The sequence below is a fragment of the Malus sylvestris genome, chromosome 6 (assembly GCF_916048215.2).
Source record: "Malus sylvestris chromosome 6, drMalSylv7.2, whole genome shotgun sequence".
NCBI classification, from domain to species: domain Eukaryota; kingdom Viridiplantae; phylum Streptophyta; class Magnoliopsida; order Rosales; family Rosaceae; genus Malus; species Malus sylvestris.
The window spans coordinates 14493960-14510927 of NC_062265.1; positions in this window are offsets into that span (position 1 = coordinate 14493960).

Consider the following 16968-nt stretch of genomic DNA (forward strand, 5'->3'; position numbering starts at 1 on the left):
TCACTCATGGTTTGTGGAAGCCCTAATGACTAGCAAACACTAATCATAAAGGGAGAATTGAAATGTGGTTTCAATTCACAATCGATCGTTAAGAGTAACAATCGCCCACTACCTCGCTAATTGGAACCTAATGGATCGTACACTGAGTAAGGGCGATAGTGAAGAAATTAAATGAAATGGATATGCAATTAAATGGTTTAATTGAAGAATGGTCAAGATTAATTAATTAGTTAATTAATTATACAAAAGGTTCGTATTGGGCTTTTAAGTTGGTTTTGGGTTTCGGGGCCCAAAAGTGTTTTGGTCCATAAGGCCTATTATGTTTAAGTTGTATGACAACTAAAACAAAATGGGCAATAAGCCCAATCACAACATATAGGCCGGCCATGGTGAGGAGATGGTGAAAGTTTGCTTAATTGCAAGTTTGCCACTCACCAAAGAAAAGTGTTATAAAAGAAACTTTATAGCTATTTTCTCATTAGGGTTTTCTTTGAGGCAAAGAGGTGAAACATTTTCTCTCTTTCTCTCTACAAAGAGGCCGGCCACTTAGGGAGATTAATCTAGCAATCTCTTCTTCCCTAAATCATCCATTTCATCTTCACACTTAACCCTTGGTGTGGAGACTTAGAGACACCAAACTTTTGGTGTTTTGGAGATCCTTTCCTTACACCCACAAAGTCCAAAGGAGCACAAAAGGAGAAGGAAATCACAAGCAATATCCAAGGAGCTAGGAGGTGACTTGAAGGCCCTTCACTTGGGTGAATCCCTTGTGTAAACAAGGATGAGCTTCAAGGGTAAAGAAACTCTAAATCTTTACTTCTCTTTAATGTTGTTAAAGAGTCTTTTGGTTCACCATATACTAGGCTTTGAAAGTCATGGGTTTTATGAATTGTTTTTTAATGCATGCCTACTTTAAAGTGTTAATAGTTTGCATATGTATTCAAATGTTCTTACATGTTCTTAGCTAGGACAAAAGTTTTCCTTCAATCAACACTTTTGAACATGAAATTTTGGAGAGGGATCACTTACTCACAGTGCTCAAGAACAACCTAGCTATGGCTCAGAACCAAATGAAAGTGTATGCAAACAAAAATAGGATCGAAAGGGAGTTCGAAGTTGGAGATTATGTCTATTTAAGGTTGCTGCCTTATCAGTTGCAATCTTTAGCCTCATATTCCTATCACAAACTACACCCCAGGTATTATGGACCATATAAGATGCTGGAAAGGATTGGCCCAGTTGCCTACAAACTGAAGCTACTGAAGGAACAAAGATACACCGATTTTCCATGTGTGTTGTCTAGAAAAAACATGTGGGAAATAGGGATTTGCAAATGGCAGCTCTCCTAATAATCAAAGAAGATGGAAAGGTACAGGATGCTCCATTAGCAGTGCTTGTTAGGAGGATGTACAAGAAAGGAAACAAAGCTAGTGTTCAATTCCTGATATAGTGGGTGGGATAAGAGGAGAATGTAGCGACCTGGGAGGATTATGACGACTTCCACATCCAATTTCCAAAGTTCCAGCTCTAGAACCTTGTGGACAAGGTTATTTTGAAGGGAGAAGTGATGTTAGGAATGGTTTTTCTTGCACCTCTTGTATTTTAAGGGTTTTATTTTAAATAAGAAAGGAGTTTGTTTTGTAAGTGAGTGAGTTAACTAGTGGAATGCTGAGTTGGCATTTCCCATTGGGATGTTTTAAATGGAGCAATAGCCTCAGTGCTTTCACGATGGTTATTTGGAGAATATACTAAAAAAAAATACCATATGAGTTTTTTGCTCGTTTTCTTCCTTCCTTCATTCCCTTTCTCAATCTTCATTGCTGCAATTGCTTGGTTGATGCAGGTTTTTATCAAAATTTCTCAATCAATCTCTCTCCTCCATCGAACTAAACCCTGCCCACTCATACCCAACCTTCTCCTTCGCCATGGCAGCATTTACACACCTGCTCACTCATTGGTCGTGACTTGGTGCCGCTTCCCTTCCTTGCCGCCATGGTTGCATCAAGAAAAAGATGGTCGCAGGTTTGACGAATGAGAGATAAAGGAGGAGGATACGTGGATGTGGTTGATGGAGGTAGAGGTTGGAAGAGTTCAGAATTTCTCCAACGCAGAACCTTAAGAGGATAAGAGGTGATTGGTTAAGGAAATTGTAGTAGTCTGAAATAACATAAAATGGACAGGTGTCACATTTTTATTGGTGGTTAGTAAAATTGGGTACTGACTAATCAGAACCCAAGTATTGTCCTAAACATATTGCATTCCCATGTGGAGATGCACATATTTTTCTATTTGTAACTAACGTGTCTTGATCGAATAAAATCAACAATTAAAATGGTTTAATTTATTAATCTTCATTTGAAGATTAATCGTACAAAAAAATTGTTCAAATTGGAGATCGTTCAATCATTTAAATGTTTTATATAAATGGACGGTTCATTATGAATATAGAGATAAATTATAGGGTAAATTACACTTTACCACCTCATGTTTGAGGTCTTTTGCAACCTCATACAACATCTTCAAAACATTTCACTTTCATACCTCAACTACTATTTTATTTCAATATAATACATTCGTTACATTTTCTATCCATTGATCTGTTAAAAGCTAACATGGCTGCCACATTTGTGCTGATGTGGATGCCAAATTTGTGCCACATGGCAAAAAATAATTTTTTTTATGAATTTAAAAATAATTAATTAAAGACAAGTTAAAAAAAAAAAAACCCTAAAACCCATCTTCCTCGATCCATTTATCCTCCACTCTCTTCACCTCCCCTCTTTTCTCTCTGCCACTCCTCCCTCTTCACCTCCCCGCCACATCATCCGCCTCCTCATTTTCCTCCCACTCCACCAAACCCACTATTCAATTCCCCTTCAACCCCCAAACCCCTACCCTCACCCACCGTGCCACCCATATTCGCCCCTTCGCCGCGGTCGAAGCCTAGAAAAGATCGAGAAGCTCGGCACCGACATCTCCAGCCTCACCCTCGAGGAAGCCCACATCTTCATCGACTACCTCCAGAATAAGCTCGATATCTCCGCTGCTACTGAAGGATAATTTTGTGAAAACATGTTCATTTGAATAACATCTATAGCATGCATTTAACAATTAAAAGGCGGAATCATGCTTGCATGCATTCAAAAACAAAACATTACCCATGAAATTCAAAGCCTAGTAGATTGGTGAACCAAGAATCAACTCAAAACAAAGTGAGTTGAGATTTATACCTTTGTAGATTCCTCTTTGCATAAGCAAAGGCTAATCACCCAAGGAGAGGGCCTTCATTCCTTGCATCTAAAATCTATGGATTTGGATGGATGAAAAGGTTTCTCCAAGTTCCCAAAATTCAGAACCTCTAAGTCTCCACACCAAGGAGAGATTGGAGAAGGAATGAGTGACCTTGGAGTAGTGGGATTGCTAGATCCACCCTCCAAGGGGGCCGGCCTCCTAGAGAGAAAAGGAGAGACAAGTTCTCACCAATTTTCTCCAAAAGAACCCCCTTATGAATTTTAGGCTATAAAGTTCTTTATATAGTCACTTCTATAAATGACCTAAAGAACCAAAAAACACTAATTTAACACATATGGCCGGCCACATTAGGGATTTGGGCTTTTGGGCCTTTGTGAATCGTTATTCATTAAATTGTCATACAACTTAAGTCAATGGGCTTGACGTTCGAAGCCCATTGGGCCTTAAGGTCCAAAACTATCCCGAGGTCTTTAACGAACTTATTCGTTTGATTAATTAACATATTAATTAATCCTTGCCATAAATAATTAAACCTTTTAATTATTCTTACTCATCTCCATTGTTTCTTCAATCTCCACCTTACACGGTGTACGATCCATTAGGTTCCTTTTAGCGAGGCAGTGGGCGATTAGAACTCTTTCAAATCGATTGTGAATTGAAACTTACTTTCAATTCTCCCTTTAGTGATTACACATGTTTAGGGCTTCCACAAACCATGAGTGACACCTAGCAGCATATCATGGTTACCCAAGCTAATCAGAAGAGGTGGAGAACCTATTCAGTTTAGGATTACAAATGCAATATGGTCTTTCTCTAATACAATACTCTTGACCACATTGTTTGGTTTGATAGTTTATTCATGTCTACTATCCAATGTGATTCGTGTGCTTATATGATTACCTTGAATGTGATTTGGAACGCCTTCCTAAATCTCATTCATAATTTGGCCAAAGATTCTTAATCATATCATAGAGTATTCTCCCTCAAACGGTTTGAAGGTTAGAGATCCCTTGTTGCGCATTCACTTGCCTCCATGGCTAAGTAGCTTAACCCCAACGATGCCGTGGACACCCGCGGATGGGGTGACTTTGACATAATCAAAGATTAAGGACTTAACCACAAGACAGCTGTGATGCCTCAGGTCAAAGGACTACCTTGCATTATCCCAACCATGAGTTCTCATGTGACATGAATATGAGAACTCTTCGTTGATCGTGTTCAGTAAACTCATTCTCTATTGAGCACCTACGTACTTGTCTTGATGTCACACACACCAATGACTCGAGACTAGTCACTCTTCCTGAGAGAAGACACAGCACGTACTGATCTTAACGGACTGTCAATGCCCAATTGGCAATCCTATGATCAGGAACGTTTAGGATGTGTCTACGAAAAAATGGTCTCATGAATCTAACATCTTTAGATCGTATTCTCCCAATCACATATTCCTTGGACTTATCGTTTAAGCATATAACATTTATATGAGACAGCTTAAAACAATAATCTATACCCTTGATATTAAACTAAATTAGTTTAACATGTGAAATGTCCGTAAAGTATCATCATATGATTGGTTTTAGGGCACATTTCCAACAATCTCCCACTTGCACTAGAGCCAATCAGCTTGTTCATCAGTGATGATACCTCTTCTGTAGTCATTTCATAAATGGCTGAATAGTAGGCCTAGACAATGGATATCTATATGTTATCCATAGAAGCAACCTTGAGAATAACGACGTCACCATTATACATGATTCTCAATCATGTGGTTCAGTCTCTCATTTGAGTTCGGACCTTGATGAGACCTTGATTCCCTGGCTTGAGCTATCGCCCCATTAGTGTCATACACTTTCTGGTTGGAACCGAATAGAGAGTTCATAAATGAACTTTCCCATCCAAACAACATTGTTGTAAACTTCTATATGGCAATATATTTTGCATTCATAATGGAACACACTAAAGTCATTACTTTAATGTTTCCATCCAAATATCTCTTTAGTCATAATAAAGAGATATTTGTTTATCTCTTCATTCATAATGAAGAAACATCCAATGATGGATTAGATTCATAATCTAATACATTTACGCTTCCATTACTTTACTCTAATTCTTCCTCGATCTTTGAGGAATTTATCCTTTAGTATTTCTTAAATACTTAAGGACTCACTTGACAGTTGCTATGGTTCTGATCCTGGGCTTGCACTGATATCGTCTTGCACCTTTCTAGGTACAACTCATATCAATGTTTTTCATACAATATGAAATACAAAAATCACCTTTCTGCGTATGCATAAAGGGTTCTATTTACGCATTATTTCTTTGGGAGTCAAAGAGTACGTTCTCTTTGAGAAGAGCAACTCCTTAGTCTTACTAGAGCTGTCCATTTGATTGAAGTTCATCATCATATGAGAAACTTCCTATCATCTTTTGTCTATATTTAGGGCTTGATATAATCCAATTATATCCTAAAATCTATCAATATAGATTTCCATCCCATGTATATATACTATGTCTCCCATATACATTCTATCTTCATATAATGTTTTAAAGTCATAACTTTAAAGAAGAAGTATTCTTTTCATTTCCAAAATTAATATATCATATATATTTAAATTTTAGGAACATGATTAACTCCCATATACATTCTATCTTCATATAATGTTTTAAAGTTATAACTTAATGAAGAAGTATTCTTTTCATTTCCAAAATTAATATATCATATATATTTAAATTTTAGGAACATGATTAACTCCCACTAACCTTTTGTAAACCTAGTAAACAAAAGATTCATTTACATCTTTATAAGAAATCAAACGATTTGATCCTTTTCTCACAAGATGCTTATAGCTCCCACTAGCTTGCTAAGATTCATGATGGTTGGATCTCTACAACTTATATGTCTTGTGATTCATAGTTTTAGACATATATATTATCAAGACTATCTTAATAATGGTTTCGGAAACCCATATAATGTCCAAACATTGAATCACAATTTAGTTGTAGCTAGCAATCTTCGAATTAATTGAAACCTAGACTATCTCAAAGATGGTTTCTTCAAAGTCAACCATTCTCTTTGATTGGAGTCACCTTAAGCTACCAATTAGCTTATGAAGGTTTCATTATTTCGGGTCAAATGGTACTTTACCATTTCCTTGAGTATATATCATATATACACTCAATGTAGTCATAAGGATTTTCATTCTTATTTCTTTCGAATTAAGAGGTGTAACTCTATGACATAGTCATAAAGTTCAAACCATTCAACTGAGACGGTTTATAAATCCTTCTCGACTACCTTGGAGCCTTTAGTATAGGAACTAGGTTGTTATATTTGTTGATTACTTTCTTGTCTCTCAAAGAACTCGTTCATTAGCTCTTAGGCAAATCAAATTGTAGGATTACAATGAACTACCCAACAAAACAACATTTGTTAGTTGGTTTATAGAAGCGATATCCAAAAGTTAATTTAAGGATATCCCACAAGATTGTTATCAAACAAATATTGCTAAGATTTGTCTTTCTTTCCAACTACATCTTATGGAGTCATGAAAATTTTGGAAAGATCTTCTAATTTACAATCATATTGTTTTTAGAAGTATATATCCTATATATGGGTAATAGATAACATCTAACGAACTAAATTTTATTCAAGTTCGTTCTTCTCCTAATGGAGAAATTCATTATCTTATGATGCTTCTTTCCTTGATATCTTTCAAGGAAACTCATCTAAAGTGTTACTTTTCCTTGGATCAAATCTAAGGAGGTAAATACTTTAGACGTCTTACTCATTAACTTACATTTCTTGAATTCTTTGAAACCTTTTGCAAAGTATTCGGACTTGTGTTTATTAAAATAAACTATAGTCCAACCGAGAGTGATCTTCGGTGAATGTCATATAACATGAGTAGTATTATGTTGTGGACAAGTGCCACTAACATCTAAGTGAATTAACCTCAACAACTTTGTGATTCTTTCTTCTTTCCAAAAGAATAAAGATTCGAACATTTCGCCTCTATACAATTTTAATAAGAAGGTATTGGATCCGGATCTAACAATCCAAAGCATCCATCTTTCATTTTCATCAACTCATAACTTATGTTTTAAAGGTATCACAACTCAGTTGGGATTAGTCACTACCTTGCAACCTTTTGGGTTTTAAGCATCATTATATTCTAAACAGTTAACACTACCATATCATCTCTACTATAGAGACAATCAATTAGATTACTATAATCCAATCATTGATTAATAAAGAACAATGTTTTGTCAAACAAAGCATTCATCCATCTCTACTATAGTGACGAAATTAAGTTCCTTAAAATTGGAATGTAAAGACTATCTTTGGTTTTTCCAATTTCTTTGGTAGTTCATATGAGGAAGTAAGTACTATCTGCTTTCGCAGAGATCTATATTTTATTCACGTTCCGAATGTGAAGCACCTTTTCTTCTCTCATATATCTTCTACTTCTTATTAGTCACACTTTTACAACGATTGTAAAACATAGTTACTAATACGGAATCAAGCATTCAAGTAGAAGAACCAACTGTTTTGAACTATTCAAGAACAATTTACAACACCTTCGAAAGGTGTGTTCTTGACACTTGCAAGACATTTCTTGCAAATACCCCTTCCAATGTCCATCCTTTCATAAAGAAAGTTTGTTCCCTTTGAGTTATTTTTATCTTCTTTATTTGACTTTCACCTTTGACTACATTAGTCATGGTCCCTAAACTCCCACTATCTCTCTTGAAACTTATTTCAATTGTGTTATACACATCAAACATTTTGGAGAGCATGTGGTTATTGTTCACTACATAGTTTACAATAAACTTAGTGAACCATTAGGATAAGGAAACAAAGGTGAAGTCCTTGCCTAGTTTCCGTCTCGTTAAGTGGTTTTAACACTTCAACACTCAATGATTCAAAATCATCATAAGTCCATGTTGATGGACTATTTTTGTCAACCAACCATTATGTTCTAAACATAATTACAAACTTTCAAGAGTTGTACAGGGCAACTCTCATTTCTTCATACAACAATTTGTAAGTGAAGAATCATGGCACATAAAGTGTCCATGCCCTTGTGCTTACTTCTCCAGTTCCTTGTTCATGTAACAAAGAAACAAGCACTAAGTGTTTGCATTGACTAAGGGTTGTTCAAAGCAACTCTTATTTCTTCATACAACAATTTGTAATTGAAGAATTATGACATTAAAAGTGTTGTCCTCTTTATGATAGACATTTTCTAACATATTCTTCTACTGATACATTATCAATAGGAAGATTGTGAGGATGAGACTACTTAGGTACATTTACAAGCCATTAAAGACAATCTATGGTTTTGTAGTACCAAATCCGGAAACTAAAGCTTTCGGCTTTTATTTGTCAAGTGTTGGATAGCGTTTGCAAATATATTGGTAAACAAATACATAACGAATATAAATTGATTGATTTTAAGCCATTTGATTCGGGTCTTTAAATCAAATAGCACCACCCACTATTTTTGGCAAATTCCATATCCCTCATTGGAATTCGAGAGTTTTGGAGGAAACTCTTAGTAGGGTATGGGAGACTCACTACTACCAAGCCCACCTCACAATGATATGATATTGGCTAGCATTAATAATAATGAGAGAGTACGCTTACTCATTTGCATCTCTTGCAAGTACCCATCTTATTTGGCCTCTAGAGAATGTAACCTCACAATGATATGATATTGGTTCCATTGCACTTAGTTAAGTCATTCCCACCATGCTTAGTTCATGAAGGGGTTCAAGAATAGCCTCACAATGATATGATATCGGCCATCCTCGTTGCCTACACTCACCTCATCAAGTATGTATATAGACTCCTCCTGAGTATAAGCATGCACTTTGCACTCCCCCATGATAGGGTGAAGGCGGTGTACAAGTCATAAACGATTGGAGCTACCATGGTAGAAGGCCACGAAAGAGTGTTCAAAGCACTCTCACGCTTATCAACTTAATAATGGTTTGGTTGAGGGTTTTAGGTCTCATCACATATAAACATTCATTTTAATCTATATTAAAACAATTTTGGTCCTATTACAACTATTGGTCCATTTGATTGTTTTAGTTGTATATAATACTCCCACTATGCTTATAAAACGGTTTTTAAAGCAAGAGCATATGATACTACTAACATAAGGTTTGCATTCATTGATGGACTATATAGTTGCCTTAGGGCCTTAGGATGACTATGAACCTTTGTTTAGATTCAACACGAGCCTAGTGTTGAATCTCGGTCTAGGGATGGTGATTGATTTTAGTTACGCGTTTAATCACATTAAGGCGTGTTGTCTTAGGGGCGTTGGACCCAACTACTTCATTTTCATGCATATCAAATAAAGCAAGAAAGAAGTACTTCAAAGTAAAGGTGAGCTTATGCTCATTACAACATTTGCATAAAACAAATTACCTTAAAGTAAAGAAGGGCTTATGCCCTTTTACAACATTTGATCAAATCAAATTACAACCAAAATCTAATCTACACATTCCCATGGTTCAAACAAATTTGAAACGGCCTTTCACATAGCTCAATTATATTAGGCTTAGGTTCATAATCACCCTTTAATTAATTAACACTTTAACTAATTAAAAAGAATGCAACATTTTCATTTGGTTTTTGTATCCATAAAATTGATTTAAATGGAGCTAAATGAAATGCAAATCCAATTCTCATTTAAAGAGACAAAACAATTTTGTTCTCAACCTAATTTGGGCCAAAATGCAATTACCACAACCTTTGGGCAATATTGCAAAATCATAAACTTTTGGGGTCACTTTGTAAGAACACAAGAGTCCACTACTTCATGTAATTACACTAGAACCCAAAATTTAAACAATGTAAAAACTTCATTAAAGGAGCAAAATAATTTGTCCTTTAGAGTTTTTGGACCTAAACGTAAAAACGTAAACTTTTGGGCCAAAGTGCAAATACACAAAAGTATCAAAACTTTATGTAATTGCATAAAAGGCCCCAAAAGTACCCCCACTAGGGGGTGGCCGGTTTTGGAAGAAGAAATGGAGTGATGTGTGTGTTGATTTGTGAGTTTTGACATAAAGCAATCAAGTGGTGCAAGTGGTGTGTGTGAAAGGAAATTAATCCTTACACACCCACCAATATCTCTTACACCATTTAAACAAATATCTAAAACATTTAAACATTTGAAAATCATAAAACATAAACTTTATGAAATAAATCAAAACTTTGAATCAAAACACAAAACTTTTTGTTCTTGGCTAAAATGTCAAGAACAATGAAGAACATTCATAAAAAACTCAAAAAATTTCCATGAACATTTTTCACCCAAAAACATTCCAAAACCATTCAAACTTTAGGGAAATAACATATAACCAAACTAGGGTACATAGGGGTTCCAAAAGTCACTTTAAAACACTTTTAACAAGTCAAACAAGAAACCAAAAAATCACCCTATGTATTTGGCCGAATTTTCCCAAAATCATGGCACCAAATTTTAGCTCCAATATTCATGCTCATATAAACTACTGTAGACATTGAAATTTCGGTGGCATAAATGTTAGCCATTGCATTAAGATTACATTTGTAAACATTGAAATTTTGGTGAAATAAATGTTGACCATTGTATTAAAATTACAACCTTCATTCACTTCACCTATATCATACACTAAGTTCACCTACAACATCCACCAAGTTCACCTACAACATCCACTAAGTTCACCTACAACATCCACCAAGTTTCACCTACAACATCCACCAAGTTTCACCTACAAACATCCACCAAGTTTCACCTACAACATCCACCAAAACAAATGGATGGTGGTGATTCGTTCACAAAGCCTATAAATAGGCTCCTCCATCAAAGAATCAAGGGAGGAATTCATATTACACCTTGAAGCTCTGAAGCTCTGAAACTCCGAAGCTCTCAAGCAATTCCCGAAAGATCAAGAAAGCCCTTTTCGATCAACAATCATCCACCTTCAAGATCAAGCCCCGACGGCCCTTGAAGAAAGTGTTCTTCGTTCTTCATTCTTCGTTCATCATTCTTCCAAGATCAAGCCCCGACGACCCCTTGGATCAACAATCATCCACCTTCAAGATCAAGCCCCGATGGCCCCGTGAAGAACTTCCACCAAATTCGAGATCAAGCCCCGACGGCCCTTGAAGAAAGTGTTCTTCGTTCTTCGTTCATCGTTCTTCTAAGATCAAGCCCCGACAGCCCCTTAGATCAACAACATCAACAAATCCACGCGTCCAACCGTTCTTCAAGATCAAAGCCCAAAAGCCCCTGGAGATCCGTTCATCACTGTTCTTCAAAGATCAAGCCCAAAAGCCCCTTTGAAGATCCGCTCAAATCCACCTTCAAGATCAAGTCCACAGCCCTTGAAGAACGCTCATCCTTAGATCAAGCCTAACGGCCCTTTGGATCAATCGCACATCCACAAATCAACACCTTACGGAGATTGAATCAGAGGATCAAATTTAAGAGAGATTGTAACCCAAAATCATCAAATACAAATATTATTTTGTGCACATTGTTCTTGTCTCTTTCGTTTCAGGAAAATTTCGTGTTTACAAATTTGGCACGCCCAGTGGGACAATCTCTACCTCTCATCTCTTTTTTCGTTCAAGAAATTCGAGCACACTTCCAAAATCAATGGCATCAAGGAAGGCTCAAGCTGTTCCCACAACCAACACGAAGAACAAGAGCATCCTTGCCGCAGGCGGCGCCATTTCAGGCATCATAACTCGAAGCAAGGCAAGAGCTCTTGTTGCCTCCTCTTCCACCCCTACATCAACCTTGCCAAAGGAACAAGAGTACCCGAGGTACAAACCTGTGATCACCCTGGCCTCGCTAAGGGCACCAAGGGAGGAAAGCCCGAAGAAGTACTCCGAGTCTTTGTTTTCCGATGCTGACTCAAGCGACAGCACATCCATGCAAGTTATGGCTACCGGAGCACCTTCAATCGATGAGCAGCTAGCTCAGATGAATGAAGCAATTGCAAGGTTAACCCGAACTGTGGAAGAAAAAGACTTACAAATTGCAGCACTCGTCAACCGACTGGAGGCGCAGGATGGCGAGAAACCCAACCCGAAGATTGATCATCTAAAGAAGGAAGACAACGAAGAAGACGAGCCCCCGGTGAAGAAAATCGATGTGAAGCCGGAGCCAGACCAAGCAGCGGCACTCATGGGATCTCTTTCTATCCAGCAGCTGCAAGAGATGATCATTAACACCATTAAGGCACAGTATGAAGGAAGCTCTCATGCCTCCACGTTGTACTCGAAGCCTTACTCCAGGAAGATCGACGCCTTAAGGATGCCGAAGGGCTATCAACCGCCGAAGTTTATGCAATTTGACGGAAAGGGAAACCCAAAGCAACATATCGCACATTTCGTTGAAACCTGCAACAATGCAGGGACGGAAAGAGATTACCTCGCCAAGCAGTTTGTGCGCTCGTTAAAAGGAAACGCCTTTGAGTGGTACACAGACCTGGAGCCCGAGTCCATCAACAGCTGGGAACAGTTAGAAAGGGAATTCCTCAACCGCTTCTACAGTACCCGCCGCACTGTGAGCATGCTGGAGTTGATGAGCATGAAACAATAGAGGGAAGAACCAGTCATGGACTACATCAACCGATGGCGTAATCTAAGCCTCGACTGTAAGGACAGACTCTCCGAGATTTCTTCAATCGAGATGTGTATCCAGGGCATGCAATGGGGTTTACAATACATCCTTCAAGGTATCAAGCCACGGACTTTTGAAGAATTAGCCACCCGTACCCACGACATGGAACTGAGCATCGCCCACCATGGAAAGAAGGAGCCAATCACCGATTTCAAAAGGGATAAGGTGTTTACTTCAAGAGCAGACAATCATGGGAAAAAGCTCGCCAAGGAAGCTTTTACCACCAAAACCATCCCTATCAAGACCTCGTCCGCACCCGTCAAAATCTCCTTCAATAACAAAGCAAAGGAGATAAAAAGAAATGAGCCTTCCCACACCCAAGATAGGTACAAAAACACTTTGAGGGAACTGGAGCAGAAGGTATACCCTTTTCCGGACTCCGACATGGATGCAATGCTGGACGACTTGCTGGAGAAGAAGGTGATTGATTTGCCTGAATGCAAACGCCCTGAAGAGATAAATCGTACCAACGATCCTAAGTACTGAAGTACCATCGTATCGTGGGTCATCATGTGGGCAAATGTTTCATCCTAAAAGAACTCATCATGAAGTTGGCACAGGAAGGGCGAATTGAGCTCGACCTAGAAGACACACCCGCAACGCATACCACTATGATCGTGTTCGGGTCCTTTGATCCTGTGCCTCTTCAAGAAATACCCGACCATTCCTATCAATGCACAAGCTACACGGCACCTTCTGCACAACCATCATTGGGGGCAAATGACCAGGATGCACCTATCGATGATGAAGAAAGGTGGACATTGGTGACCTATAAGAAGACGAGGAAGCCAAGACCACAAGCTATAAAGCCAAAGGGGGAGCAAGCGAGAAAGCATCGTCGTCGCAACAATAGGAAGCCTAAAAGAAGTATAAGAGCTGCTAAGTCAACATATGCTGGGGAACCTATGGAGCAAGAGCCACGTATCCCTGTTGATGTGAAAAATAAGTTAACACACAAAATTAAACCCTCTTTTTATCAATTGTAGTAAAGTATGTAAGTAGGGATCGTTCTAGGCTGGGGATTATGAGGGATTGCTAAATCACTTGGAAACTGACTTGAAAACGTGAAAACAAAGTTTAAAACACTAACTAGACTCAAAGAATGCAAAACTATACTTTAAAACACTAAAACAAACCAAAAGACTCAAAACAGCCCCTAAACACTCAAAACTACCTTAAACACACAATCTGGGCAGTTTTGGGACTTTAACACAAACTTGGACGAATTTTGGTTTTCTAATGAACTAAAACACTTAAAAACATAATCTAAGACAAGTTCTAATTAATATGACTCAAAGAAATAAGATGGGGTTGATTTTGGACGAAAATAATTAAATTAAGACAAGAACAAAGTAAACAAATTCTTAGACAAATTTAAGTGAATCAAAACAGATTGTAAAATGAATTTGAATGAAACTTATGGATGGAAGGCTAGCTAGGAGGTTCTTCTCCACACATGTCACACTTGCATACAAAACGATTTCCAGTTGCTTTTTGATAAGCTATGAATACTCAACGCCCCAAATTAACCGTGAATTGCACTAATTAACCCTCAGTTTTTCCACAAGTTATTGGATTGGATGATTGCATACGACAACCCAAAACATTCCTTACAAGTTCCCTACATGAATTGCATAATAGAGATACAAGCAAGAATCATTAAGTTCTATGAAAAACATAAGCATTGACGAGGCACTCGTTACTATGATTTGCATGAAACTTATGCCAAGAATTTACTTAACGTGATTGTGACTAGCAACCTTCACTACTTGTGAATATAAGTTCATAACGATTAGGTGAAACTCCCTTATATTCTAGCGTCAAATTCATGCATGAAAATTAAGCGTGCACTCTCAACCAACATACACAAATCAGTTTTTATACAAACGGATAAGTAAATTGAATTCACAACTTATGAATCACAACTGGATGTAATCAAATCATATTGCAAGCATGAACATAGTTTCGAATCACCCCCTAACTAAGAGGGGTTTAGTTCCTCATACTTACAAAGCAAAGATGCATAAATTTAGACATTAAAAACAAAGATAGAAAACACCTAGAAACGCTCCAACACTCCCAAGGCTTGGGCATAGGCACGGCACAAGATGTTCCTTCTCTTTCCTTCCTTGCAAGCAGCGGCACTAGAGGTTTTGGACGGTTTTGGGTGGTTTTTATGGTGTAGAATGGATGGGGAATGGTATGGAAAGGTTTAGGGTAAGTGTGGAGGAGTGTTTGAGGGTTAGAGGGTGGTGGAGAACTAGGCAAAGAGGGTGGAAGAAGGTGGAGTGGCTGTTATGTTTTCTAGGCACTAGAATGGTGTTTTTGGGGTGTTTTGCTACCTAGAGGTTGTATGGACGAATTTTCTGTGATGAATGATGAATATGAGAGTGTGAACCCTTTGCCAAGGGGTGTAAACATGTATATATAGGCCCCAAAAACCTTAGAGAATCAGGTTAGGCTAGGGAGAATGCACGGCAAAGAGTGTATGTGGTGTGCAATGGTCCAAGGGTGAAAATGAAGTGATGATGCAAAGTGTGAAGGGTAAAATGGAGTGGTCTTGTAGCTAAGGAGCATGATGATTGTGTACATTGCATAGAGATGGAAAGGGAGCTGAAAATGTGTCAATAAATGGGTCAAAGGTGCAGCAACATGTGGTACACAAGGCATGGGATTCCAAATGTGAATGATGGAGCATCAATTGGTGCATGTTATGGTTGTGAAAGTTGTATAAAATTTTGTGGGTGAAGGGAACAAGAGGTATCAAGAAATTAAGTGTAATAATTAAATGAATTGAAGCATGAAATCAGAAATTATGTAGGGGACAAGAGTGATCAAGCATGGCATGGGAATCCAAAGGGAATTCTATGTTGTTTTGCATGGCAATGAAGGCAAGTTGGGGTGACAAATTTTTGGGCTGAGTTCTTCATCTTTTGGACCATAATTCTTCACATTCTTGGCCTCTTTAGTTCTCAAATTCGTCCATCCACTTTGGCCCAAATATGTGACATGCATTCCAAGCTCCATTTTGCTCCAAAATGCTCCAAAATGCATCTTCTTGCCTACTTTGTCCATAAAATCTGAAAACACACGAAAATGACTTTAAACACTAAAATAACTAAGGAAACACGACATAAATGCACAAGAACAAGCCAACTAAGTCGCATAAATATGCTCCTATCAAATTTCCCCACACTTAGCTTTTGCTAGTCCTCGAGCAAAACAAAGAGATAAAACGAAACAAAGTAAATAAAACACAACCTAAACCTTCCAACATTTGCCTCAGGGATTTCCAATGCACATGACATGTTAAAAATCATTATCCCCACAGATTTGAGTCATCTTCACACTTAAGCACGTACTTAATCATAGTCACTACTTACTTGTTCACAATTAATCGATTAAAATAATGTTTTTGATGTAGTAACATGCCTTAGAGAAATCACTCAATTCCTTACAAGATATGCACTCAATTTTCACTCAGATTTTCTAACTACACACCCTTTACTAGTTATATGTGAGAAGATTGATGTAGATATGAAAACGAACGCTCACATATATGTATCACAAAGAAAGCAATTTCTGGAGTTAATAAGCATGTTTAGATATGATCTCATGAATGGAATGCTACTACTTAGATGCGAGAACCAGTGACACCATATGCTCATATCAATTTCAAACTCCACATATTGAAACGCATGACACTCAAGATGAAGTTAAGGGTTGTAACGGGGCTTGGGGTGATGGCTAACAAATGAAGGATAAGGATAACAATCGTTCTTAAAGCAATAGCAAGTAAAGTAATGAAATTGAAACTTAGAATTCACTTAGATTGCAGAAATCAGCTTTTAGACACGAAGGGAAAATTCAAACAATATTTAGGGCCGAATTCTATGTTTTGGACCCTTTCTTCAACAAGCAGCACTTTAAAACTCTTTTTCGCATATTTTTTTATTTTTTTATTTTTTTATTTTCAACTCTTCTTTTCTTTTCAACAAGCATAATACCTCACACTTCCCCCACA